Here is a 15481-nt window from a genome sequence, read left to right as displayed (position 1 = left end):
AGGAGGGAGGTGTGCATGATTAAAAGGATATGTTTTAAATTTTTCAAGTCAGCCATAAAACAATACTTGTGTGCACATGCAGTATTTACAATGAAGCGTTTTTTATTCTTAGCTTGCTCCAATCATTCCTTCTCTTCATAAAAAAGATTCTTTCCTAATGCGCTTCTAATGTAAAATGATAGAGGACAAAATCCACAGTCCTTGTTCTGTGCAAAAATACATTTCAAAGCTTATCTGAAGTTCATTTGAGGCTTCAGCAGTCTGAGTTAATCAAATCAAGTAGGATCCTCCAAAGTTTTAGTTTTTATTTCAAACATTCCTTCTTTGGTGCTTCTCAGAGCAGTACTTCCTTGCTGAGCTTTGGTGGAGGGAAACAGTATATTTATTTATATAAAAAGATTGTGCTGTTAGAAGATACTCACTTGATTTGTTCGGCTCCGTCTGCTGAAGCCTCATATTAGCTTCAGACAGAATTTGGAACGGACAGAATAAGATCTGTGAATTTTCTCCTATCTCTCTTGTATCTCTTACATTACACATTAAGGAGGGATCTCTCTCTTAGTGCCTTGAAAGGATGAAGGATTACAGCCACCAAAACCTGTTACAGTGCACATACACTTGCTGAACACTTTGTTAGGCACACCGTACTCGTACTGGGTAGGGCCTCCCTTTGCTCTCAAAACAACATCAAATCAAGATGCTGGAAACTTTCTTTTGAGATTCTTTTGACATGAATGCATCACATAATTTGTGCACATTTGTCATCCGCACATCCATGCTGCGACTCTCCTGTTCTACCTCATCGCAAAGGTGTTCTATTGGATTCAGATCGGATGAGCAGGGAGGTCACTGAAGTTCACTGAACTCATTGTCATGTTCACGAAACCGGTTTGAGATGACTTTTGCTTTGTGACATGATGCATTATCATGCTGGAAGTAACCATTAGAAGATGGGTAAATTGTGGTCATAAAGGGATGAACAATTCTCATCTGAGTAATCTGAGTTAGTGTAGCCTGCCAGCTTCAACCAGTCTGGCTATTCTCCTCTGACCTAAATTCTTGAGACTGTTGTGTGTGAAAATCCCAGAGGATCAGCAGTTTCAGAAATACTCAAACCAACCCGTCTGGCATCAGCAATCGTCACTGAGATCATATATTTTCCCCCATTCTGGTGTTTTATGTGAACATTAACTGAAGCTCCTAATCTGTATCTACATGATTTTATGCATCGCACTGCTGCCACACGATTGGCTGTTTGGATAACTGCATGAATAAGGAGATATACAGTTGTTTCTGATAAAGTGCTTGGTGAGTGTGTAGGCACCTGACTACACACACAGTCTCTGCAGTCAGTTCCATCCTCCTCATGGCCTGGTTTCCGCTTCGCATATACACTGGTCAGCTGTGAGACCTTACATAGACCCGGGTGTGCCTCCCCATATTATGTCCAATCAATTGAAATTACCACAGGTGAAACATCTCAAAGATGATCAAGAGAAATGGGAGGCACCTGAGCTAAATTTCAAGTGCCATAGCAAAGGGTCTGATTACTTCTGTATGAAAACAACACTGACAGAGAGCAGGAGGATTACAATTTCAGATGCAGGTATTGGGTTTCCGCTCAGTTGAACAGCTCACAGCAAGACTGTTAAAAAACCAAGTGCCTTAAAACCTCAATTTAAATAAAAAAAAAAAGTTGATAGGCGATTGGTAAGGTAAGGGCGGACACAGCTGGTGATGCAAAGTGGAAGTCCTTCGTGGGCTCATTTCGGTTCTGCCATCTCAGTCTAGACGGCTACGAAGGCCACGCCTTTGTAGACCGTGTTCCTCGAAGCATGTGGCCCCTTAACTTGGACACAGCTGTTGTAATGATCTTGCAAGATATTTCTAACGTTATTAGAGGAAAGGTTTTTGTAGAGGAGGTAAAGCAAGCTTGACTTTCTGAACAAAAGCCAATGCAAAAAATCCCACTGGTATTTTGTTGAGGGAAACAAGGTGATGCTAACTTCAGGGTTAGCTTACAAAAATATGTCAGTCCCTGCAGCACTCGTATTACTACTAATTCTTTTTCTTTTTCTTCATCTTCTTATTCATCTTCTTCTTCATCCTGTGTATTTGTTGCTGATCTACCAAGAGAAGACACAACAAGAACAAAAGTCAAACTCTGACTAAAGGCCATTGAACAGCAGGTTACCTCTCTCCTCGCCAACCACAGTGTCAGCTAATGGCTGTTGACATTTCGCCCATGTTGTTTTAAATCAAAACTATTTTGATGCACTGCCTTCTTTTGTTCTGTCACAAAAAGAGGACATGATTTAGAAAATACCATCCGCTGAGCAGCTTGATAGTCGACAAAATCGTCTAATTATCACACAGTTGGCTTTGAGAGTACTCAGCAGTTCCCTGAATACAACAAATATTTCTGATCCTCTTGCACACGGGGTAAAGTTAACACCCACCGATCCAGGTGCCATCAGGTAAAAAAGGACTCTTAACTGTCTGGAGGAAATCCCAAAATTCAAATTAGAGACAACTTGAGCAAGAAAATGTTAGACACAGGAGCCTGAGTACTTTGATCTCTCCGCTTTTGGTTCACTTTGTTACAGTTCTAATAATGGAAGAAGAGGAATCTGCTGCACTTTTACTGAGAGACAATAAACTGCATTCCTTCTAAGCAGCTGTGACTCTTGCTTGCATTAGTAAGTTGACATAATTAAATAATTTTTAATATAGAAATGATTTATTCCAAGTTGTTTCCATGTTTTAGATTTTTTTGCAGTTGAAGTGGCTGAAAGACATACAGAAACCCTTTTTTTTTTTACCGTGTATATAATTATCTCTGCATAATATTAAATATTCTAACACCTCTGTCACTGACTGATTCACAGCCGCTCTGTTTGGATGTGGCAGCTCTGTGATGATGGACAGCTGCCATCAGAGCAGGACATGAGTGCTGTTAAAAATTAAGCTGCTCGTTTGTTTCGAGCACGTCTGAACACAGCTGCCTATTGATTGAGGCAAACCACATGCTTGATAGATTTTGTGCGTTTTATTTGGGTTTCAATGACCCAGACAAAGGGTTGCTTCGGCGAGTGATTGATCACGGTGCATAGAGGGCTACACCCCTGTTTCTGTTCCCTAAATGCAACAGGAGTCGATTGATGGCTGTGAAGTGGATTCCGATGTCCTTTCAGTGGCTCACAGATTCGTTTTCTTTGATTGCATCTCCACAGATTCTTTATTTTGGATGGCCGGCAGCCTGTGAGAAGCACATAAACATGGAGTACCTAATCCCCACTGTTATTCTGAGGCTCAGCAACCCTGAATCTAAACAGAGCGAGAACTGTCACAGAGCAACCTTGGACTGGGAAATGGGAAAAAGCACTGATAATGACGCTGCAGGGACACGAGTCTCTCTCTTCGCAAAATAACGTGTTGGTATTGCGTGGTTAGGAGAAAATCTTGTGCAGCTACTAACATGAAGCTGATCAGGTGCTGTAAACGATCGTCACTGCCACTAGACATCGCACTAGACCAACACCTTTTCAGAAATGCTTCTTAAGACAAACCTCTGGCCTCTGTTTGGCCACAAACCCCCAACCCTCCCTTCATGTTCTCAATCAGCAAGGTGTTACCTAGCCCAGTGAATGTCAACACTAAACACACAAGAAGTTACCCTGTGTACAAACATGTGCAAACGTAAAAACAATCTATAGCCACAACCATTAGCTCACACTAGCATTGCCGTGATATGGTCCAGGGCAATGCTGACAGTTAGCCAGCTAGCGATAGCAACATTTGCCGAACACATTTATAATATGGGTAACAGCAGGTCAGGTAATGTTATCATGCCCTCTGTGGCTGGTCATTAATGAAAACAGACTTGTAACGTTATGTAGCCATTAAGTTACTTACAAACATTGGAGGAGAAGAAAAGCCAGTTAGGAGCCAAGCTGGAGCCCTTTAGCAGCTTGTAGGGTTCTCCCATCTTGCTAAAGCTAGACCAGTATTGGTTCCACGATCGGACTGGGAAAGAAATTCAGCCTTGGACTTATCCACTGGGACCGGGCCACGTAAACGACACTGATGGAGTCAGTAAAGATACTGCCAGACATGGTAAAATTTAAAAAACTTTTTGCATGTTTTTGACAGGCCACCGGCCGGCCGGGATCTGGGCCAAGAAACAGTGCTGTCACAAAAATGTAAAATTTGGTTCAACAAAAGTTAAGTGCCATAACTTTAGATGTCACCTGTTGCTAAAATCCCTCATTCCAGTTTTAGTTGTCTCACTTTCTGCCTTGAGAAGGAATTAACAGCGGCAAATATTGATTGGAAAGTCCTGCGGCATATTTTGTCCGACAGAGATGAGAATGTTTAATTTGATGATATTCTGCTTCAAGCTAAACTGGGGAGTGTTTCATTTTCACACAGTCTGATGTGGCCACATGCACAGAATATTATGTGAAGCATTTATGCGTTTTCAACTCTTATCAATCAAGCAGTTTCCCAAATAGGCATACTGGGCAGGAAAAACAAGAGGAAGAAAATTACATCAATGTTTTTTAAACTACTTTTGTCAGAGTGTGGAACTGAAATTGTTCTCCATATACAAATACAGCACATATAATGGGGGAAAAAAAACATACATACAAATGAGAATATGTACAAAATGTTCCTCATTTATGAAAAAACAATACATGTAATATTGGCTGTTAATCTATGAAGGCCAGTTGATGCCAGGACATCACTCGCAAAGGCAAACGGAACGAAATGAAAAGTGCTTAATATCTCACATATCAAAAGTCTCATACTGATATACTCCCAGTCACAATATAATATTGCTGTGACTCAAGCAATGATTTCACACAATTTTGCCCAAACCAGTACATCCATGGTCCAAATCCGGTGGAGCAGTGAAGCATATAAAAACACACAGCAGTAAATGCCCTTGTAGTGTTGACTATAATGTATATCAAAACCTGAGCATCCCTCAAAAATGACTTGAAGGGAACAACGAAATGCAGTCATTCGCTGAAATAGTAGTATCATAACTTTTACCACTCCTGCGGGTACACCTGTTGTAGATCATGCAGGTAATTGATGGGAGAGACTGTCAGCTGGGCCCAACACTCAGACTTTGTAAGAGCTTCCATCACCGTCCTCTCAGAAAAGCTCTCTCCCCGCGCACTGTTATTATGGTTTCTTCTGCCTTTTGCTCCCCGACATTCCCAAACTACGTCCACACACCACTGACTGCGGCATTACTTCCCTCCTGTTCTGGCATTTCTAATTAAGTTCAAGCCTTGCAAGCAAATAGTTGATTTAAATATTTTTGTAATGCTTTGTCCTGTCCTGCAAAACATTCATGAAATCATTAACTACATTAAAATAAAGGAAACCGAAACACTTTTTGGAAGCACTGAATGCGCTTCATCGTTTTTTTTTTGCCCAAACTCAACTAGGTTTGGCTTTGTAGCAGGAAAATTGCCAGTCGTGCTGCCAGATGAAGAGATGGGGCGGGACGGGGGTAATTTCTAAACTGGCTGTTGATCAGACCTCATTCAGACTTTTTTTTTCATCTAGAAGGACTAAAACAAGTAGTTGCTCTTCATCTTCTTTGGTGCTGTTTATTCTTAGGTCTGATATGGGGTAGTTTCAATTTAGCAGCCGATGCCATTTGGAGAACTTGGATAATTGTTGGTTTTTCTCTAGTCGTGGTTCACAAACTTTTTCTTACATGAAAAAATACAGCATTTTTTTGTTTGTTTGTTTGTTTTATCAAATGATTTTCCTCAATTTTATTTCTAGTTTTGGATCAAATAAGAAATGCCATTACAGAAAGCTGGCTGTGAGCCAACAATCATTTTGCAGTGCAGTTAGCGGTGGTCCACCAGCTTCTTGGTTCTTATGATTAGCATAGTAAAAGCTTCCTGGTGGTTACCTCAACTTAACAGGGAGTCTACATAACCTTAAAAATGTCTGCCCCAATAACAGATTTCAGGCAGGAAACAGCAGAAACATGTGGTGGACAGTGTAGGTGCTGCATGAGTGTGCGCTTAAAACACATAAAAACAGAGGAGTGAGCATTTCATCTGTAATGACTGAGGTGACTGAGATAGGCAGAGCACCTATCTGCCTGTATTCACACATAAATTTTTAAAGTACCTGATACTGACTCCCCTCCAGCGTGCTCCTCCTTTGCACAGTAATTCTTGATTTTCCTGCAGGAGCCTTGCAGTTCATCAGACATCTCAGCATACCAGAGTTGTCAGTGCAGGAGGAAGCAGCTCTGCTCTCACAGAGCCTCCCGCTGTGAAAACAAAAGTGAGACCTCAGCTGTCGGCATCTGTTTGAGAAGGTGTTTGTTAAGAAGCAACATCATGTGTTAGTGTATATCGCAGATGTATAAATCCAAGAACCGCACAGGAGAGGTAACATCCAATGCAGTGCAAATCCCCAGCACTCAATACAGGCTCTGAAATACTTTATATATTTATGACTGTGATGTCTGAGAGACTTTTTTTTTTTCTCTGAGGCATGTCACCACCAGTCCCTTTCCGATCATACAGATGTTATTCAAGATGTTCCATCTCTTCACAAATGAAACAGGTGGCAAACCTGAAGTGATCGCTCTAACAAGTGTTTACAGCATCAAACAGTTCTAAAAAGGGCTGAGCTTGAAAATGAAATGCACTGTTATGAATTTAATTCTACTCAAAAAAAAAAAAAAAAAAAAGCTAATACAATCTTGGGAATTTCATGTAAGAAGGAACAGAGATTATTTGGCATTACTCTCACAAACACCACTGTATAAATGTGGATGCCACATGGAGCGGCGGAGCACTAAACCATATCCATAATTGAAGCGTGAGGGAGAATTTTTAGAGCGCTCTAAATTTCTGACGTATCCATAATTTATATTTAAATCCTTCTTGGTCCCTATTACATATTCAGATCTCATTTACTGTCATCCGTTCAGACTTGGCGCCTTTATCCTCCAGGAATCTAGTCTCAATTACTGTTCTTACGGGGATTTGGGAGAGGATTTGAAAAGGAAGGTGCTTGGTAGTGACCATGGAAACATGCAGTAGAAACAATCTGTGTTCCTGCACAGTCAGTGGAATAATTAGATTGTATATGACATTGCTTTTGGTGCTTTTTTTTTCTTTTTTCTTTTTCTTGACTAACATTGGGATCATCCCATGTTCACTAAATTTTCAGAAGAGCCCTGCATGTTTTCTCATAGCTCGGTTAAACCAAGCTTGAACCACATACATGACTCAGACAGGACTGTATCCACAGGAGGCTTTAGGGTCGGTGCGTTATATTTTATTTAAACAAATTGATTGTTGCAAATTCTGATGGAGGTGTTCAATTTTCTGCCTCGTTTGTCTTTTCACAGAGGGCTAACTCCTGTATCCATACCATTCCTGCTCTGCTGAGGGAAAACTCCACACACATACACACACACACACACACACACACACAGACAGCCAGTGTCTGTCAGAGGAGATAGTGTAGCCATCATATAGAAGAATGAAAAAAAAAAAACAGAGGGGGAAAAAGCTTCAATCATTCATCACCTCTCTCTGCACCACTGTCACGGGGATGGAGATTCAGAATACAAAGAACAAGGTTCAGGGATGCTAAAACTGCAGAAAGAGAAGTGGATGTTTTTGGGTGATTTGTCATACCATACTTTTTGCATGGTAGACAGAACTGTTAAGTGCTACAGTTTGGCTCTGGGAAAGCTGTTGCAGGACCATAAGATCAGAAGTGTCAGATTTATCTCCACTTGTGTGTCCTGTTTTGTTTTGTTTTGTTTTGTTTTGTTTTGTTTTGTTTTGTTTTGTTTTGTTTTGTTTTGTTTTGTTTTGTTTTGTTTTGTTTTGTTTTGTTTTGTTTTGTTTTGTTTTGTTTTGTTTTGTTTTGTTTTGTTTTGTTTTGTTTTGTTTTGTTTTGTTTTGTTTTGTTTTGTTTTGTTTTGTTTTGTTTTGTTTTGTTTTGTTTTGTTTTCAAAAGGATGTTTTTTTTGTTTTCTAGGCCATAACAATAATGGAGGCCACACGCAATATAAAGACAGCAAATCACAACCAACAAAAGCCAACTCTAAAACAGAAGAAAATAAAAGAAAAGCCATGTCAAATGTGTTTCTTCCTTCAAGTTCATTGAAATTAAAAATTAAAATGAACTAGATTATCATCCATTATGAAAAACAACAACAAGCTAGCATATTAGATGATCAGCTACTCTGCTATTAAAAAGGGCACTTATATTTAAAATTTTTCTTATATTGATTTCCAGTGACAAACATCCCATTTTATAATTAATGTCACCAAATACACAACCACTTACATTGTGACCATGTCTGCAAACTTTTAATATATACAGTAGCGGATTGTTTAGAAAAATACACAGTTTTTAGTTTGTTGTTGTTGTTATTTTATTTATTTATTTTTTATCATCAACACTTAGTGTGAAGCTAATCTTTATTTAAATGTCTCTTTGTTTGTCATGGGAATAAAAGTCTTAAGAGTTTTTTGTTCCTCTCCCATCTGCTGCTTGTTGGCTGACGTCGGGCACAACAGTGATGTAAATGAATTATTTAGCGTGGGATAATGTTATACAGTAGATTAAATCTACTGTATAACTCAAAAGGGGAATGCAAACATCCTAGCCAAAAGAAACCTGGCAAACAAAACTTGTGATGCAGTCCCTCTCTGGACACTCCTGAAGAGACCAGTCAGCACTACAGTCATGTCAATCATTGCGCCTCTTAAAACTCAGACACCAACTCAGGGAGAGTCCATCTGAATAAGCGAGTTAGTGATGTGATGAAGCTAAAGCCAATAGCACAGCTACTGAAAGAAAACATTTTTAATTTTTGCCTGTTATGTCGTTTTTCAGCCTTGCAGGAAACATGTTGAAGAAGAGAGAAGGCCTTAGAATCAAGAAACAACAGCCGTCGTAAAGTATTTTCCTGTTTCACATACAAAAGCGAACTGCGCAAGAAACACAAAGAGTGAGCCTCCATTTTTGTGTAATTTTCGTGAACAATAAAGGAAAGGGGGCTTTATCTCGGCAAAACACACACACACAATTGTAACATAGAGCAACATCAGCGTTGACATTGCCTTTCAAGGATATCAGAAGCAAGGGAGATGCGTAATCCCTCACCTCAAAGGCGTACTGCCAATTTGATTTCATAAACACAGTGTAAACTGGGGACTGATGGCAAGGTTGCGTGTGTGTGTGTGTGTGTGAGTGCGTGTGTGTGTGTGTGTGTGTGTGTGTGTGTGTGTGCTGTATAACCAACAATGGTCCCAACTTAGTGAAAGCCTGCAGGGACATTCTACAAGAAGGAGATATGGGAACAGTGCACACACTCTATACCTCAGTATGCAGAGGTGAACTCGAGGATATTTATCAGCGTACGGCTGTTGGGATTTGTGCTGAGTGGAATTTCCATACGTGGTCTGGAGCCAGTCAAACAAAGTTTGCGCTTTATTGCTGCAATAGTGTACTGTTGTTAATTAATTCTTAATTATATCATTTGTCTTTAATTATTCTCTTGCTATGAAATTTTATTCTGTTTGCACTGACAAAGCTGTATATGTGAGGCTGACTGACCAACCCTGTATTCAACTATTAGTTTACTACAACAGACTGTGATTAACGGCACATTATAGAGGCTTCCGGTTCTGCAGCAGATAATTCCCCCCTCAGGCTTATTTGACTGTTTATTCTCTATGAGTATACTCATGGTTGTTTTCCCCCTTTAAAAAGGAAAACTGCACAGGAGTGAAGTGCATGTCATTGGAGTTACACAACCTTTAAAACTGCGCACGCTTGATGCCCTAATGCACAAACTGAAATACAGTTCTCTATTCCCTATCTTAGTCAAGCTGAACACATCCTATTTGAAGAAGATGACGACTAAGAGGCTCCAGATGATGGAGCTGACACATCCGGAGAGTGCAGGCTGTGATGTTCCCGCACTGAAGCTTGAATTTTTGCCACACTATCAGTGTAAGGCTTGCTTTTGAAGTGAGTTGAAAGAACTTAAATCCAATGATGACTGGCTGCACTTCCTCATCTGTGACCAGACTGAGAGTGAGTGTGGGTACACAGGAAACCTAATGAGGATCCTAATATTTCACTTTTCCTCCAAAACAGCTTTCAGACAGATGATTTATGTTTTCATCATGCTTATAGAATTAGAATATTAATAAGTGGGAAAAAAGGTTTATATAAACTAAATGATACAAAGGGTAGAGAAAATATAATTAAAAAATACAAAAATGAATAATCTATCTAACAACCTCTCATTCACCACCTCATTTATTTTAAGTCAACACTTTTGGTAACTTTACCTTTATGTTGTAGATCCAATACATCACATGCAGCCCTGACAACAAAAATGCATGAAAATAGTTTTTATTATTATTATTATTATTGTTGTTGTTGTTATTATTAATAATTGATTCATTTATTTTTCTTTTTTTAAATATTATTATTTTACTCTTCCACAAGAAAAACTTTTCATTTATCTACAGGATCGGGCAGGGCGTCTTCAAACACAGTTGCGTCTTTGGAGTCTGTACAGGAGGGACAAAAGGGCAGATGTTGATAATTTAAAGGTCCCATATTGCATAAAGTGAGATTCCCATGTCTTTTTTGATTGTAAAGCACGTCTAGGTTCTATATTATTACTGTGAAAGTATCAAAGCCCTCAGTCCACACTCGACAGCACACAGCCTGTATTCATAAACTGCCTTAAAATGAGCCATTAGGACTTCCATAACTTTGTGATGTCACAACAAAGCAGTCATTGCCCTCAGCCATGCCCCCAAGCCCAGCCCGATCCACCATCCAACCTTGCAGGATTTGGTTTCTCTGAGTGTTTACCTGAAATCTGCTATATTTTTATTCAGTTGCTCAGAAAGCCTCTCTACTACATTGAGCTAGTTTTTGGTTCTTAAAACAAAAAGTGTTGATATCCATCTTCTTAAAGATATCAACACTTTAAATAAAACACAGATAAAGTGTAAAATATGGGACCTTTAATTACTGAAATAACGGCAGTCTTCAACTTGTTTGTCTGTCGATGAGCACAGACGAAACAAGATGGGGCTGTCAAGTTCAGAGTGAACAAAAGAGCAGTAACATCACTCTGGCCTGGGGAGAAGAAAAGCTAATCACACACTTATTAGGCTTCCAGTGAGGAAATGAATGTCCTGCTCTTCATCAAATCACCTCATCTCGCTATTTTTATGTTGCTCAGCATATGGTAAATTTCTACATTATTATTATTCAGGCGTGTCTTTTTTCTTTTCACATTCAAAGAAGATTTACGCCAGCTAGGTAAAAACACACCAACCCACCTACCTCCACTTTCTGTGACCTTTTATCTTTGTAAAAAGAGTTGTTCATGCTCACACAAATATCATCTGGACTGTCCTTGACTGTAGGAAGGCCAAACAGAAAGTGTTTCATATTTAAACATGGTGGTTTCAGCAAACAAAGCTTGTCTTCGGGGCTGGTATCACCACTGAGGTGTGAGCCTTGGAAAATGACTTATTGCCAAAAAAAAATAAGTTTGAATACCTTTTAGAATGAGTGCCAATATTCAAACTGTTTGATAATCAGATGGCACTTTATATGCTTAATTAACCTTACACTTCATTTCAGCATTGTTTCTTGTCTTCTTGCTTCTAAATCCAATTTTCACAGCAGAAAATAAGCACAAATTGAAGTTGTCAGTCTCCACATCTACCTCCCCATGTGTTTTGTAATTCCACATCCACAGCGATGATTGGATCTGTTGAGGTCCAAATATTTAGACGACTTAGACGTCAGTGTTTCAGTCTCTCAAATATTTAATTTTCCCAGAGAACATTTTCTCACCGGTTTGGGTAAATGACACGCTGCTATATATTGCAGGGTGTAGAGGATGAGAAAAGACGAAGGGCAAAGGAGCAAAGACGGGGGTTTGGAAGGCAGAGTGCAGGAGCAGAACCATAGACAGCTGAGAGTCAGTGGTGCTAATGTGGGGTCTGAGTGTGTAACCTCACTCTCAGTGCGCTCTGATTAAAGAATGATTTATAGGCCTGCTCGAGAGCCCTCTCAGCAATCCGTCTCTTCAATGAGATTTTTTTCCCTTTCAAGGGGTTTGGTAAATCAAGCCATCTTGGAGAGGATCTCGGGTGGACAATGTCAATGTGTTACTGAGAGGGAGACATTAAATGTTATAATCATGAAAGCATGGGAGGGGGTTCACAGGTGCATTCAGACACTTATTTGTCACATACAGTGTTGGTCCTGACTCCTTCAGTGGAATAAATCAACCTATGGAGACATTTCACCATCTATCATTTCCACAGACTGATCACCAGACTAATCTCAGTCTCTCGGCTTTAGGGTTCATTTGCATGTGAAGATTTTTAGATTGTGTTTGATAATGAGTGTGTTGGAATATAACGTTTCTTTCTCCCTCCTTCATATTCATGCTTTGATGTTGAGTTTATACAGTGTGCACTGATTGTTCAGACCTAAACGCAAAACCTGTGAGTGGATCTGTATCCAGAGTGTACACTGCAAAAACGCTCCATATCTTAAAGTCTCTTTTGTTGAGACATGTCACTCGAAAAAAACAAAAATGTCAACCTCATGGTGGCGCTAGGGGAAAAGTCAGGGGATCAACAAAGCCATCTAATGGTTGATAAGATATTTCAATCTGAATAAGAGTAATGGATCGAGCAACTCAGCAAACGACAGACAGACTAGCATTGCCTTCTATCGGGCCATGCCACTAGCAAGGCTAAAAATCTACGGGAAAAAAAAAATCTGTTTTCAAGGAAAATCAACTTGTTTCAAACGTTTTGTGCAAAGTAGTGTCGGTAAGAGGACAGAGTGAGGCAAGCGGCTGCGCTACAATAATAAAAAAAAAAAAGAAAAAAAAGATTTGTATTGGAAACAAGTTGAAAGTCTTTCAGTTCATCTCACTCACTCATTGTACTTTTTAGAAGATAAGACACAAAGGATTCAGTAATAGACAATACTCCGTACGATGTTAATTTCACTCGTGGTGTAAAAACTTCTGCAGCACAATGACTTCCTCCTGATAAGAAGTCACTATAGAGTGTTCTGACACACCCATCAATCATTGACAAATCATCAGTCCTACCTATCAGATGGTGTCATGATGCCGTTTGTCCAGAGCATGCTGCGTGACACTGTGGCCTGAATCACAAGTGCAACAATTGACTAGCTTTTCATTTCCATATTATCTCTCAAAGACTACAGTAGGTTATGTCTGAACTGGGTCACAGTATGAAATTTCAGGTAGCCCGCCTATAAAGCTGCATTCAAGTTTTGTATTCTGTGGTCGTGACCTTTTTATTAACTGAAGCACACAACCGCTCTGTGTGATGTTTCCCAATTATCTCTTCCTGTTTACCCAATTACATTAATTAGAATGCACTGTATTTACATAACCCAGAACAATAAGCCATTGAGCTAAACCTATTATAAAGCTTCTGTGAAAATAATTACTCCACCTACTGATGCCATTGTTATAATGTTGCTACATTCAGGAAGAAAAAAAAACAAAACACTCACAGGCAGGACTTGTTGTTTATAAAAGAAAAAAGCAACGTTTGGGTTTCATGTTTTTATCATCATCAATGTAAACTTATAATTAAAGCTCAAAAACACATGATGTTTATCATGATGGCAGAGGTAGTTGGACCTTTTACTTACTCCATGACAAGTCCTGCAATATAGAAGCAGCAAAATATACTTTAAGGATCCAGAGTAAAATGTTGTATTCTACTGTTGTGTCAGGTTGAGGTGAAGCTAGTTTATATACAGTAGATTAGACCAGTGGTTTTTTAACCTAGCCCCCCTAGAAAGGGTTAAAATATAAATCTCTAGGGGGGTTTGAGATGATTAATAGGGTAAAGAAAATCAGCAAAGCAAATTCAAGATTTGTCTACCTTTTATGGACTTTGGACTGACTGTCTGTGGGGCCACAAGCCAAAAACATGCCAATGTAGTATATTCTATAAGCTTTATGTTTTAGCATTATGTTTTTGGGTTGTCTGTCAGTCCGTACATCCCATTCTTGTTAACGCAATATCTCAGGAACTCCTCAAGGGAATCCCTTCATATTTGGCACAAACATTTGCTTGGATTCAAGGATGAACTGATTAGATTTTGCTGGTCAAAGGTCAAAGGTCAACATTAGTGTGACTGCACAAAACACTTTTTAGCCATAACTTCATACAGCAATTATGACAACATTTCACACAAATGGTTAATGTTTAAGTATGAATCTGGATGAACAGGGATGTAACCTGAAACTAGTCTAAGTGTTGGAGGCATACAACTGTGAGGCAGTTATTTATTTTAGTGTAAAATTTTATTCTATCTGAAAAGCAGTTAAAGCTATAAAAAAGCTATACTAAAATGCAATATTTAAGTTACTTTCCACTACTGTTATTTATTATAAGATGAATTCTGCAGGTAAAATACGTTAGATTATTGAATATGCACTAAAGTATGTGTCCTTGAGGATAGTTTATTTAACTATTCTTTCAATTGTGTTACAAACATCACAAAAAACTTTTACAGCAGTGGCATCAATGCAAAACTGTCTGTCCTTCAAAAAAAAAAAAAAAGAAAATTCAGATATTCCAGTGTGACAAAGTCTTTGATCCAGTCAATAACAATATAAACAACAGCCAGCACAGACACCAAGATGTTTCTGCAGTGTGCATCACTTTGTATTTTCAGATTTGGCCTTTAACAATGTAGCCCACGTACAAAGCTAACCTGCCTGAATAACAGTGATTAAACTGGGCAGACAGCTTGCTCATCATTATGGCACAAGGAGAGGGCAGTCAGAGAATACTTGAAGGTGCTTAACAGTCACAGAACACAATATTTTTCTCTGCTGATTAGCTAACACAGAGCAGAAGAGCATGGGTGACGATACTTCTTGAAGAAGACAGCGGCAACATGTCGGAGCTGTGCTGTCTCTATAAATGTCAGGCTAAGCATAGTTATTTGATGTTTTTAGCACTATTCCCCTGTTGCATACTCCAGCTGAAGTGAATTCAAGTTTCAGCTGAAAAACACGCCGTCCTTAAACAGTAGCCTTGGCAAAGTCACAAAGGCACAGACAAAGAAAAAAAAAAAAAAAGTTGCACTACATCTGCGTTGCAATAGCTCACTCTGCTAGTCATATCACAGCATTGTGTCCGTTTGTGTAACCAGGTAGTCCATCTTGCATGGATATAACTGCAAACATTATGTCCTGAATATGTAATAGATTTTTATTCTGGAGCGCACACACGCGCGCGTGTGTGTGTGTGTGTGTGTGTGTAACTCCTTGCGTCTGAACTGTCTCCCTGGAAAAAAAAAAAGTGCCAATTATAATATTAAAGCTGTCTCTACCAGTGACCTTTTTGCATTTGCT

This window comes from Seriola dumerili, unplaced genomic scaffold (assembly GCF_002260705.1).
Source record: "Seriola dumerili isolate Sdu_G_001 unplaced genomic scaffold, Sdu_1.0 BDQW01000044.1, whole genome shotgun sequence".
NCBI lineage: Eukaryota > Metazoa > Chordata > Actinopteri > Carangiformes > Carangidae > Seriola > Seriola dumerili.
Note: the sequence above shows the minus strand (reverse complement) of the source record.